This window comes from Biomphalaria glabrata, chromosome 9 (assembly GCF_947242115.1).
Source record: "Biomphalaria glabrata chromosome 9, xgBioGlab47.1, whole genome shotgun sequence".
Taxonomy (NCBI): Eukaryota; Metazoa; Mollusca; class Gastropoda; family Planorbidae; genus Biomphalaria; species Biomphalaria glabrata.
In genome coordinates this window covers 21,809,149-21,822,143 of record NC_074719.1, presented here as the reverse complement: position 1 = coordinate 21,822,143, position 12,995 = coordinate 21,809,149, and the positions used below count along the sequence as shown (strand labels likewise).

The window sequence follows — 12,995 nt, the reverse complement described above, 5'->3', positions numbered from 1 at the left end:
CATGAACAAATCTATACAACAGCGACTACATGAACAAATCTATACAACAGCGAATACATGAACAAATCTATACAACAGCGACTACATGAACAAATCTATACAACAGCGACTACATGAACAAATCTATACAACAGCGACTACATGAACAAATCTATACAACAGTGACTACATGAACAAATCTATACAACAGCGACTACATGAACAAATCTATACAACAGATCGTATCCTGTTGATGAAGCTTCCTGTGTGTGTCCTTTTAATTATACTTTATATGTTATTGGAAGATGTAGTGGCTGAGTACTAAAGCGCTAGGCTTCTGAACCGATCAGTGTCGGGTTCAAATCCCAATAAGAACTGGATTTTAGTTCTCCACTGAGCTCATCTACCTCTAATGGGTTACGAAGTTGGTCGTTAAGGCGGCACCTTCGACATAGGTCACGGAGGTCACGGTTAAGCTGGCTGCATGACACTTTTTTCACCTGTGATCATAGAAATAGATTACTTTGACCTCATCATTAATCGCAAGGGCTGGGAAGAGATACTTTATTTAAGTTATACATTTAAAGAGAAAAGATAGGCACAAAAAGGTTATTTTTTAACCCCTTAAAACGCACTACACTTTCTCGTTTTCAGAAGAAAAAAAAAGGCCCCTCCAACTTTTCATATCTTGGGTCCGCCTTTAGCTGTCTAGGAAAGAACTTTTATAATTGACGTCGTTTGACGTGCTCAATAAAAAAAAAAAAAAAAAAAGGCCCAAGTCTCAGTGAAGTTATAACGTAGCGTCTGTGATTTTTCTCATGCTGTTAAATCTGATTCAGAGTTGACATTTTATTACATGAGAAACTGAGAGTTGTGGGACCTGCTAACATTGCCGTGTAGAGTAAGCTTGTATTTAGGTCGAAATATACCCAGCATGCTCCAAGTCTAATATAATATATCACCAAAGGGATATCACTTAGGGAAAGGGGAGATAAGATTTACAAAAATTACCTTATATATATATATATATATATATTGTTGGCCTCCTTCAGTCGTAGATCGACTATGGTTCATCTCGCACACCTCCTCATGTGGGTGTGGAGCCCTATTTTGGAGAGACACTCCCGACCACAAATATTGCAGGTTAATGTGGCTTTCGCTTTGGTGATAGAGGAACTGGCCATTTTTCACATTGTACGTTTTTCTTCCAGAGCTGAGGCCCATGTTCTTTCGCTGTCCATAGCTTTTTTGGTCACTGTCTCTCTCCATCTGGTGTGGTCTAGAGTTATGTCTTCCCAATGGTCAGTATTGATGTTCACTGATTTGAGGTCCCGTTTTATAACATCTATGTAACGAAGGTGGGGGGCAACCAGTTTTTCTTGAGCCAGTCGCGAGTTGTCAGTAGAGAATGACTTTCAGGATGCGATTGTCATCCATCCTGCGGACATGTCCAAGCCAGCGCAAGCGGCGTTGACTGAGGGCTGTAAAGACGCTGGAATACCTGTTCGCGCAAGGATCTCAGTATTGCACACTTTTTCTTTCCACGTGATATTCAAGATCCTACGAAGACATCGCACATGGAATGAAATTAGTTTTCTCTCTTGCTTGGCGTAGGTGGTCCATGATTCACTGCCATACAGTAGTGTACTCATAACGCATGCCTTTTGTAGACTTCCATTTTGGTCACTGTAGTGAGATTCTGGTTTTCCCAAACTCTTGACCTGAGTCTAGCGAAGTCTTACTCATGTCTTACTTGAGACTTACTTTTTTGTCTTACTCGAGTCTTACTTTTTTGTCTTACTTGTGTCTTATTTTTTGTCTTACTTTTTTGTCTTACTCGTGTCTTATTTTTTGTCTTTCTTTTTTGTCTTGCTTGTGTCTTACTTTTTTGTCTTACTCGTGTCTTACTTTTTTGTCTTACTCGTGTCTTACTTTTTTTGTCTTACTTGTGTCTTACTTTTTTGTCTTACTTGTGTCTTACTTTTTTGTCTTACTTGTGTCTTACTTTTTTGTCTTACTTTTTTGTCTTACTTGTGTCTTACTTTTTTGTCTTACTCGTGTCTTACTTTTTTGTCTTACTTGTGTCTTACTTTTTTGTCTTACTTGTGTCTTACTTTTTTGTCTTACTCGTGTCTTACTTTTTTGTCTTACTTTTTTGTCTTACTTTTTTGTCTTACTTTTTTGTCTTACTTTTTTGTCTTACTCGTGTCTTACTTTTTTGTCTTACTTTTTTGTCTTACTTTTTTGTCTTACTTTTTTGTCTTACTTTTTTGTCTTACTTTTTTGTCTTACTTTTTTGTCTTACTTGTGTCTTACATTTTTGTCTTACTCGTGTCTTACTTTTTTGTCTTACTCGTGACTTACTAACAATAGATAATTATGAGACCATCTATTTTAACAAGCACTTGTCTAGCTCAGTGGCTAGCGTATCAGCCTTCTGTTTGAGCCCTCGAGTTCAAATTCAAGTCGAGCATTTTTTTTTATTGCTTATGACAGCGATACCCAAACTACGGCCCGCGGGCCAGATCCGGCCCGCGACGTGCTTCTATCCGGCCCGCCAAAGCATTGGAATTAAATGTAAAAAAAAATATAATAAATAAATAAAAAATTAAAAAAGAAATTAGAATGTTGAAAAAATATTCTCTTTCAGTTAGGATTCTCACTCATTCTTTGATGTATTCCATCTTTATGTTTGGTATTCTAATATTCATAGTCAATATTTTTTTTTATTGTAAGAACACAAGTGTTGTTTATTTCAATGACGATAAAACTTGACAGCTGCTATTTTTAATTCTTGGATAATTCGCTACTGTCTTGAGCTAGCCGTGTGATTGACAGCTTGTGTGTGCAACACAGAGCATCATTGATGCATCGTTTTGGGTTGTGTTCTTTTGATGTCAAACCGATTGGTACCGTAGTGTTTAACGTTTGTGATTTAATGAAATGGGAGAGCTTAAGAAACGAAAAGTGGATTCTGAATGTAGAAACTTTCAAGATCTTCACTTTTTTGTGGAATAGGATAGTAAGCCAACCTGTTTGATTTGTAAAGAAAGTGTGGTTGTTTTTAAAGAACATAACATTAAAAGGCATTATGAAGCCAAACACATAAACACATATGGTGGCATTCTTGGTTTGAGCCGCGAAGACAAGATTGCCAAGTTACGACTAGAGATTGGGGGATTGACCAGAATATTTAACAAAAGGAGACAAGAAAATGAGTCTGCGATAAGGGCCAGCTACAAAGTTGCTCACATCTTAAGTAGAGCAATGAAGACTTTTTCCCAAGGCTAATGTGTTAAAAAGTGCTTGTTAGCAGTGATGGAAAAAATGTGTCCTGAAAAGAATACAGTAGAAGCTGTCAGCCTTTCTCGCATGACAATTACAAGGCGAGTGGAAGATATGGGGGTAAACCTTCATTCACAATTAAAAGACAGAGCAGCAGAATTCGAAATGTTTTCTATTGCTGCTGACAAGTTTACTGACATAACTGATACCGCGCAACTCTTGGTATTTATTCGCGGTACAAACAGCAATTTTGATATAACAGAAGAGTTAGCAGCTATGAGGAGCGTGCATGGGACAATAACTGGAGAAGACCTGTTCAAAGAAGTGTCAACCATCATAGAGGATCTTGCTCTTCCTTGGAATAAATTAGTTAGAGGGACTACTGATGGCGCTAGAATAATGGTTCGATGTCACAGCGGAATGACAGCAAGAGTTATTTAAAAAGTTGTTGAGTCAAATGGAACTGAACCCCCGCGGCTTCACTGCATCATTCAACAACAAAATCTCTGTGGAAAGGTTTTGAATTTGGACCATGTGATGATGATTGTGCTCAACACTGTAAATTTCATTAAATCACAAGAGCGTTGAATCACAAAACTTTCAAAGATTTTCTGACAGAAATAAAAGCCAAATATGAAGAGGTTCTATTTCACAGTGAAGTGCGCTAGTTAAGCTGAGGAAAGGTATTAAAACGATTTTTTAATTTGAGAAATATTTATGACCGATAAATCAAAACAAGTGCCACAACTGAACGACCCCTCATGGTTGTGGGTTTTGTCTATTTTATGCGACATCACATCAAATCTAAATGAACTCAACACCAAACTACTAGGGAAAGACAAATGGATTTCGCATGTGTATGCAGACATATATGCTTTTCAAACAAAATTGTAACTCTTCATTCAACAGGAGGAAAGGGTGTATCTTGTCCACTTTCCAACCTGTACCACTCTACAAAATGATAAGCAGCTAAATATGTCTTTCCCTAAAGAAAGAATGATCCAACACCTGAGGCTCTTGATGAATAATTTCAGTGAAAGATTTGTGTATTTTCAGAATTTAAAAAATGAAATCCGTCTTTTTGAAAATCCGTTTGCTGCCGATGTGTCAAGTGCTCCGACATATCTGCAACTGGAACTGATTGACTTAAAAAGCCAGACATCCATGCTTGACAAATTTCAAGTTAATTAATTTATGTAAGTAGGTCCACAAATAAAACTATTAAAATAGCTTATTGTATTTTTTTTTCTTTTTGGTGTTATGGCCCGCGACACGAATGCAAAAAATTAAAATGGCCCGCAGACCAAATATGGTTGGGCATCACTGGCTTATGACAAACCAGCACGTATAAACCCTCGTCACCTCCTCGCCTTCCTTTCACAAATGATTGGACCCAGTCATAGGTCTGTACAAATTGGTAACGACCTATAGGTCCTCACTGCCCATATGTTGCAACGTTGGGGGTGAGTGTTCAGGCCATTTATAACAATTGGTCACGGTCGAAGCATGCTTAATAATTGTGTCTCTCTGAACATTCCAAAGTCTGGTGAATGGTTTTGTGCCTTAAGGTTTTGGATTCACTTGAAAATTAAGGGCAACTTCTTGATAAAATAATAAAACAGTGTTGGCTTTGGCAACACAATCTTAACTGCACAACAGCGTCAGCAGCTAAACCTTGTGTTGTTTCTTCTCTTTGTTCTCACTGAACTACACTCCGATAACATATTTCAACAAATTTTACCTTTACCTTTTACCTATCCCATAGTCTGTTGGACCGTTGGGGCACCAAGAAAGACTTGTCTACCGTCTTTCTCCTTTCCTCACTGTCTTTTGCCTTGTTTAAAACCTCTTTCAATGGCAGGCCCGTCCATTCTTTTATTTTGTCCTCCCATCGCTTTCTCTGTCTGTTTCTTCTTCTTTTTCCTGGTATTGTTCCCTAAAGAAAGGTCTTTGCGAGCCCCGCAGATCTTGTAATATGGCCATGAGATTTTAAGCTCGCGTGTTTTTTTTACAATAGTTAGCAGGTCATCATAGGGTCCGATCGCTGCAGTAACCGTCTCTAATCTCTTGGTTGGTGATGCGGTCTTTGAAAGTGATACCCAGGATTCTTCTGTAGCATCTCAGTTCCATCGCTAGGATCCTTCTCTCTAGCTCTGCAGTCAAGACTCACAAGCATATAAAAATGTGGCCATGACCAGGGAGTACATCAGTCTGATTTTGGTGCCGATGGGTAAGCCCTTGGCTTGTCTTTCATATTATTTTAAGTTTTGAAAAGGCTGTGCTATTCGGACCAATAGTTAGGGTTTGTTCCCTCATCTGAGACAATAGCTCCGAGGTATTTGAAGCTGTTAACACTATTCAGCTTTTCACCTCCAATACTGATGCCTCTTTTAAAGTCCAGTTGGTTATTGTTATAATTTTTTTTTTTTTCGGCATTTATTTGCATGCCATATGCTGCGGAAGTCTTTGTCAATGCGCATCACCAGTTCAGCCTCTTCTGTCCTTGCTAGGTCACCAATGTCATCTGCGAAGCGCAAGTTAGTAATTCTTCTTCCTCCAAAGCTAACAGTACCTTCATAGCCCTCGAGCGCATCTTCCATTATCCTTTCAAGGAAGATATTGAAGAGTGTTGGTGAAAGTAGGCAGGCTTGTCTTACTCCAACTGTGTTTTTGAACCAGTCCCCAATATTATTGTTGAAGTACACCGCACTGTTGGCATCCTTGTAGAGGTTCTGCATAACTTTGATTATGTTTTTATTAATTTTGTACTTTTCCATTGTCGCCCAGAGTGCACCGTGCCGTACTCGATCGAAAGTTTTCTTGATATCAATAAAGAAATGGAAAAGATTCTCTTGGTGTTGGAGATATTAAACCGGCTCAAACCGATAGCAGACAAAATCATATCAGAAGAACAAGCGGGTTTTAGACAAGGGTCCCAGCACAACAGAACAAATCCTAAACTTCAGAATACACTGTAAAAAAATATCTCCAGCTTACCACTCTGTCTGACTCTAAGCTTTTGTAGCGAGAGTGCAGTATCATAGCAAGATTCCTTTGGGCCCGGGTTAAATCATTTGATGGTAGGCCGCCTTTGAATTTAACAAAAAACTAAAAGGAAACATCCTTTATTTATTATCACGTCTACGATATAAGAAGTCAGGTACTATCTTTACAAGTCTTAGCAGTTTTAACACTGATTTCAGTAAGGACTTATAACTACACTACATTTGATTCACTTACATTATTAAAGTCAAATTTTCATTATTCTTTTAAGAGCTTCTCTGCATTGGCCCTTGCGCTATGATCCTCCTCGCGCCCTGGTTGTTACGCCCAAGAGTACGCGCGTGTTTGGGGTAGTAGGATGAAAGAAAGAGTCAAATGATTAGCACAAAGTGGGTCAAAAGTAAGTTCCATTTTCAAACCTTGCGGTCTATAGGGCAGATGATGTAAAGGTCATCTGTTTCTGTGGCCTGTCATGTGGCCAACACAACCACCAACCGCCTTTACTTTTCCCCAACTAATGTCAGGTACAAGATCCCGAAATTAAAAATCCCAGTCTTCACCAGGAATCGAACCCGGGACCCCGGTTCGGAAGCCAAGCGCTTATCCACGGCGTCACCGAAATAAGAAGGAGGGGAAGGGGAATTTAAATATCCATAAGTCTGGCTGTTGTTATTTAAATGTCCATAAGTCTGGCTGTTGTTATCTAAATGTCCATAAGTCTGGCTGTTGTTATCTAAATGTCCATAAGTCTGGCTGTTGTTATCTAAATGTCCATAAGTCTGTCTGTTGTTATTTAAATATCCATTAGTCTGGCTGTTGTTATCTAATATCCATAAGTCTGGCTGTAATTATTTAAATGTCCATAAGTCTGGCTGTTGTTATTTAAATGTCCATAAGTCTGGCTGTTGTTATTTAATTGTCCATAAGTCTGGCTATTGTTATTTAAATGTCCATAAGTCTGGCTGTTGTTATTTAATTGTCCATAAGTCTGGCTATTGTTACTTAAATGTCCATAAGTCTGGCTGTTGTTATTTAAATGTCCATAAGTATGGCTGTTGTTATTTAAATGATCATAAGTCTGGCTGTTGTTATTTAAATGTCCATAAGTCTGGCTGTTGTTATCTAAATGTCCATAAGTCTGGCTGTTGTTATTTAAATATCCATTAGTCTGGCTGTTGTTATCTAATATCCATAAGTCTGGCTGTAATTATTTAAATGTCCATAAGTCTGGCTGTTGTTATTTAAATGTCCATAAGTCTGGCTGTTGTTATTTGATTGTCCATAAGTCTGGCTATTGTTATTTAAATGTCCATAAGTCTGGCTGTTGTTATTTAATTGTCCATAAGTCTGGCTATTGTTATTTAAATGTCCATAAGTCTGGCTGTTGTTATTTAAATGTCCATAAGTATGGCTGTTGTTATTTAAATGATCATAAGTCTGGCTGTTGTTATTTAAATGTCCATAAGTCTGGCTGTTGTTATTTAAACGTCTGTTTGGAACTATCAGATCTAAAGATGTGATGACAACAAAATTAAATTAAGTCTCCTTCATATAATCTATGCAATGAAAAGAAGACATAACAACCCATAAGTCTGTTGCGATACTTTGTCCCACGCCAAGCAGCAGAAGCGGCGTTTGAGAATGGCAACGATGCGAAAGTCCAGGCTCTTATAATAGCTAGGCTCGTCTGCTGAATCATTACATACTAATGATACTATACATAGTCCATTCAAACAATTAGCTCATAATTTAAGTTAAGTATGCTACTTTTTATTTAAGGCCATTTCTTTTGCCCTGTTCTTCCCTAACCCTAATCAGCATCTGGAGCGAGCACTGCTGCACCAGTTTGAGAAATCTAGGACTAGTTTTTAAAGTTGCCGCGATTCAGATCCGCCCCATAGCAGAAATGGCGCTAACAGACAGATAACCTTGAGCTCTATAACAAGTTGAGTACCGGATGAATGCTCTGCTAATCTCGGACCAAGCACACATACACACCCAAAGAAACTTTCAATAAATATAAACATTATTATTTGGGTGCAATAAAGACCTCTGTTGCTGGCATCTTTTCTTAAGGTGTGACCCATCCATATTTACTTTCTCTCTAAGATCTGCACCTCTATTTGTTTCTGTCCGCTCATCTCCCACAGTTTGGTGTTTACTATTTGACCATATTATAAACCATTATTTTTCGGACTCGAAGACAAGCCTTATTTTTATTATTATTATATTATAAACCAACGTATTCCCTCAACAGTTAAATTATCTCAGCCATCTATGTCCACAGCCCACGTGTTTAAATACGCTACTACAAAGGCTCTTTACAAACACATTAGTTATGTTTAACGGCTTAAAATAATAACAAAGATCAAATTAATCTATAAATGTATTTTTGTGGAACTATTAGATCTACAGATGTCACGAAAACAAAATTAAATTAAGTCTCCAATAAATGACCTAAGCAATTAAAAGAAGACACAATTCATAACGATGGTGTAATTAGATACTTTGTCCACACTAAGCAGCAGAAGCGGCGATTGAGAATGACAAGGGGGTACCTGGATATGTTCTTACAAACAACTAATTTAGTTAATTGATTCTAAACTTAGAAAACTGGAGTGCAGGCAAATGTTAGTTTGGACATTCAACTATACCAGGTGTACAAACGTTGTAGGGACTCACTGATCCGATCCAACTCTCCAATCAGCAGTTTATGTTTACGCTATTTGATATGTTTCAAATTCAGGAGTGAAGATTATTAAATACTAGCACAAGCCTTAGCTAGGACGACGGAGGATTGTTACAGAAGGGTTCAAACCCAGCACTATCAAGATGACTGAACAGAACGCAAACAACAGAACTATGTAAAAAGTAAAATTTCATTTCAGACCTTGTAATCTATTGGGCAGATGTAAATGTCACCAGTTTCTTTGGCCAACGGTTAATGAGCAGGGTGTCATGTGACCAACACAACGACCAACCACCTTTAATTTCCCCAACTTAAGTTATTCATTACAGTTGGGTGGACTCAGGAGCGCCTTAAAAAATCCCGAAATTCAAAATTGCAGCCATCATCCATTACCCCAGGTTCTGAAGCCAAGCACTTAACTTAGCCACCGCGCCCACTACAGAACCATGTAGCCATCCTTTAAAAAAACATCAACTCCTGAACCTTGATTTAAGAAAAAACACAGAAAATTTCAAACCCTAAGTGACAAGAAAGCAAACCCTCAAAGTAAGAAACAAGAACTCCAAAACTTGAGTTTTAAAAAGTCAAAATCTCAAACCCTGAAAAAAAATCTGACAAAACCCTTGCGGAAAAAAAAAATATCTAAATCTCATAACCTGAGTAAAATAATAATAAATCTCTGTCTCCTTCTGGATCGAATCCGTATAATTCAGCTCAGTATCCCAGCAATGAGACTTCGAGACTATTGTATAACCAATCTTGTAAATGAGACTCATTTCTAGACATGTAACTTGTAATCCTAAACGCCTTCTAGCTCACTGTAAGGTGTGCGATCCCTAGATCTACATTTCGGTCATGACGCGCAGTAAAGAAAGCTTAGCAGACGACGCAAGCTTCCCCGGCAGATGTGGTTTATTTCAGATGTCCAGCCGGGCGTGTTTTTGTCAGAAAGAGACCCGAGTCATCGATCACAGAGTTCGGCCACTCGAATCAAAGTTTCACGAATCAATAAGCCAATCGCGTTTAAGCACTGTCGCGTGCTGGTGGCGACCCGCGCATGCGCTCGTCGAATAAGAAGGAGAATCGGAAAAAAAAATGTCTGAAACTCGCCCCACCTCCTTTTTATTTCTCCCATGCTAATGTATTTTTTTCCTATTGAAGTGGGACATTCGATTTGTGTCAACATAATCTAAGGGACAGGAGTGGGCGGAGCTTAGAGTTTGACAACATTCGACATGGCCAGAAAGGGGGGGGGGGATGAAATAAGGTTAGTTCTCACTGAGTTTAATCAAGGCTGGGAATCGGGGAGGGGGGGAGTGTCGCAAGAGGTGTGTATATGACCAAGAGAAGCATGATTTTACTAGACACATAATGATCTAAGAGGGGGGTAGGAGAGTGGTCGGGAGATAGAAAGTAGACTGTCAAATCACACCTCACGTCGCACTGTGGATCTATCCATAGCTCTGCCAGTCATTATATGACCAGATCCAGGCAGGACACTGGCAGTGAAAAGGGACATTCGGTGTTCTGTAGATCTCTACTTGATACACTGAAACACCTAGTAGCAATGTCTAAAACAAAGTACTGTCAAGATGTTGAAAGTGAATATCATTGATTATCGCCTAATTCTGGGTGTGTAAAGATCAAATATATTGACGCCACCTTTCAAAGACACACACACACACACACTGTTTTTGTTGTAAACACACTTTGGCATTAGCGTACCAAGTCAGATCAATACATTTAAAACGGATTATTGAAAACATTGGACATAGTTCTAGTAAACCCAATCAACTGTACGTTTAATGACAACATTTTTAAGGAACTGCGCCATTTCAAACAGTTTTAGGGATCTTTCAACCAAGCCCAGACCTACCAGAGCAAGGCGAGGTAAGTCCTTGATTTTCTTCTTTAGATGTAGGCCTATAAATATTTGCATAATATCTTTTCAAAGATTATAAGGCCATTACTACATAATGCATCATTGACTAGCATTGGTTTACAATATTGGTTTGTTTTAGATTCAGCTACTGTGTCAATACTTAATCTTATGTTTACCAAGCAAAGTCAAATGTTTAGTTTTGACGACTTGTTTCACCCTCATTTTTTTATCTGACATATTACTTGACCTGTCCAGTAATAGCCTACCTATTGCGTTAGTCTCAAGATATTTGCTTAAACAAATCCAGTTAAACGTCTACTGTCAGTACAGTGGTAAGGTAAAACTTGGCGCAGACCTGAAGTAAAATGTTATGGACATGTCTTGACTGTTCTACGCACACATGTTGTCAACTATGAAACCATGTGTTATAGTTCACACAATAAATACCTCCGACTTATCACCACAAATAGTCTGAAATGATTGTAGGAAAAAAACAGTCAAGTGAAAATAACAACAACGGCTGCAAAGTATATCCAAATGTGGACATTAGAATTGAGAGATAATATATAACAGTGTAGTTGGAATTTTTTTGTATTCGCAGTAGGTAATATATAATTATATATATATATATATTAAGCAAAAATTTGTAGTACACATATTGAAAAATTAAATTTGGTATTTTTGCGATAAATTTAAAAATTTAAGAGATTACATTCGGTATCTAAATAATAACAATTCTATAAAAAAAAAGTGTGTGTGGAAACAAACTCAGAATCAGCGCCCGAACTGATCCACTCGTGCAGGTCAAAGAGCAGGTTTCAATATTTTCTGCATAAATCTGGGAAGCTGTCCACACAAAGGAAAGAGTGCGTGTCCAAATTGTTGCCGATATAGTTGTATTGTTTGGCCGACTGACGACACGATACCACAGAATACGGAGATATATTAATGCTAGTATTGTTATTACATTATTAATATCCATTTGTATTCAATTTCTTCTTCATCATCATCTTTCTCATCGTTTTCACGTTGGAGGGTTCAGATCAGTACCCCTATATCTGAGACATATCTGATGTATGAACTACGCAGTGGTTTCCAGATCAGCCAGTTCTCCGTAAACTTATTCTTCTATAGAAGGTTATTGGGGCCAGAGTCTTGTAAGGACCTCTTGATAAAAGTATGCCGCTTCGGAGGACATGGTCAGCATTCTCTGGTGATGCTCCGCAAGGGCAAGTTTCTCTAGTCCCGACTTTTAGCTTCCGGAGCATATGTTGTCTCATTTTTTTGTATTTGGTTCTTAGTCGAAAAATTATGCGTTGGTCATGTCGAGATAAAGTTATTGTTGAGGAGATATGGTATGAGCCTGGCTTAGGGGATGTTATTGAATGATCAATTCATAAAAGATTTTTTAAAGAGTCACTATCTCATTCAAGGACTCCAGAAAGAAACCTTTTCCTTTGTTTAAGCATCCAAAGATGTACAACTGTATATCGCATGTATGTATATGGTATCTATAATCTATAATACTTGACAGTGCTTATTAAATGTTGTTTTAAAATAAATTTGATGCATTAAAATATTACAGGCATTTTTAAAACAAAAATAAACATTTTCTTTAAAATGTCAGTAGCTTGTATAACAGAAAGAGTGTAGTTTAGTAATACAAATAATATGTATAACATCATTTTTTAGAAATAAAAATGCATACTTAATATAAGAATACTTTTTTGTATATGCGTGAGTGTTAATAAGTTTTTTTTCTTTTTAATCTTAATTGTCATTAATCATAAAAATGGTTTATTTTATGAAATAATTGCTTGCATTTTTAATTTAAAAAAATTAAACGGTTCGCTTTCAGAAAACAAACAAGTAATCGCTCTCAAGAATTTTGGAAGATCTAAAATATTATAATAATGGATTTTCAATATCTTTTTTAATTTTTTTTTTAGATCTAAACCAGACAAACGTATGAATAGACAGACCAGACAAAACTATTAGCGGCTTTTCTTCTTTCGGGGGCGGCTGTAAATTAGTTTGTGCAACATGCGAAAGAGCTTACAATTTGTTCTTAAAATACTCCAAATTAATCAATGTGCAGATACAAGTGACCTTTCAACATTTTCATGTTTGACGCATGTTGTAAACACGAGATATTTC

General features: G+C 37.5%; 1 protein-coding gene across 2 annotated transcripts in view; it reads left to right on the top strand.

The window, feature by feature from the left end:
- Positions 1 to 12,995, top strand: part of LOC106059731 (uncharacterized) — a 62,543-nt gene that overhangs the window by 9,395 nt on the left and 40,153 nt on the right. Inside the window, exons 2-3 of one of the 2 annotated variants that reach the window (XM_056040073.1) lie at positions 9,014 to 9,138; positions 10,779 to 10,846. The gene's annotated coding sequence lies outside the window, so the exon portion shown is untranslated. The remainder of the gene's footprint in view (positions 1 to 9,013; positions 9,139 to 10,778; positions 10,847 to 12,995) is intronic. The other variant, XM_056040074.1, reaches the window with a different exon arrangement.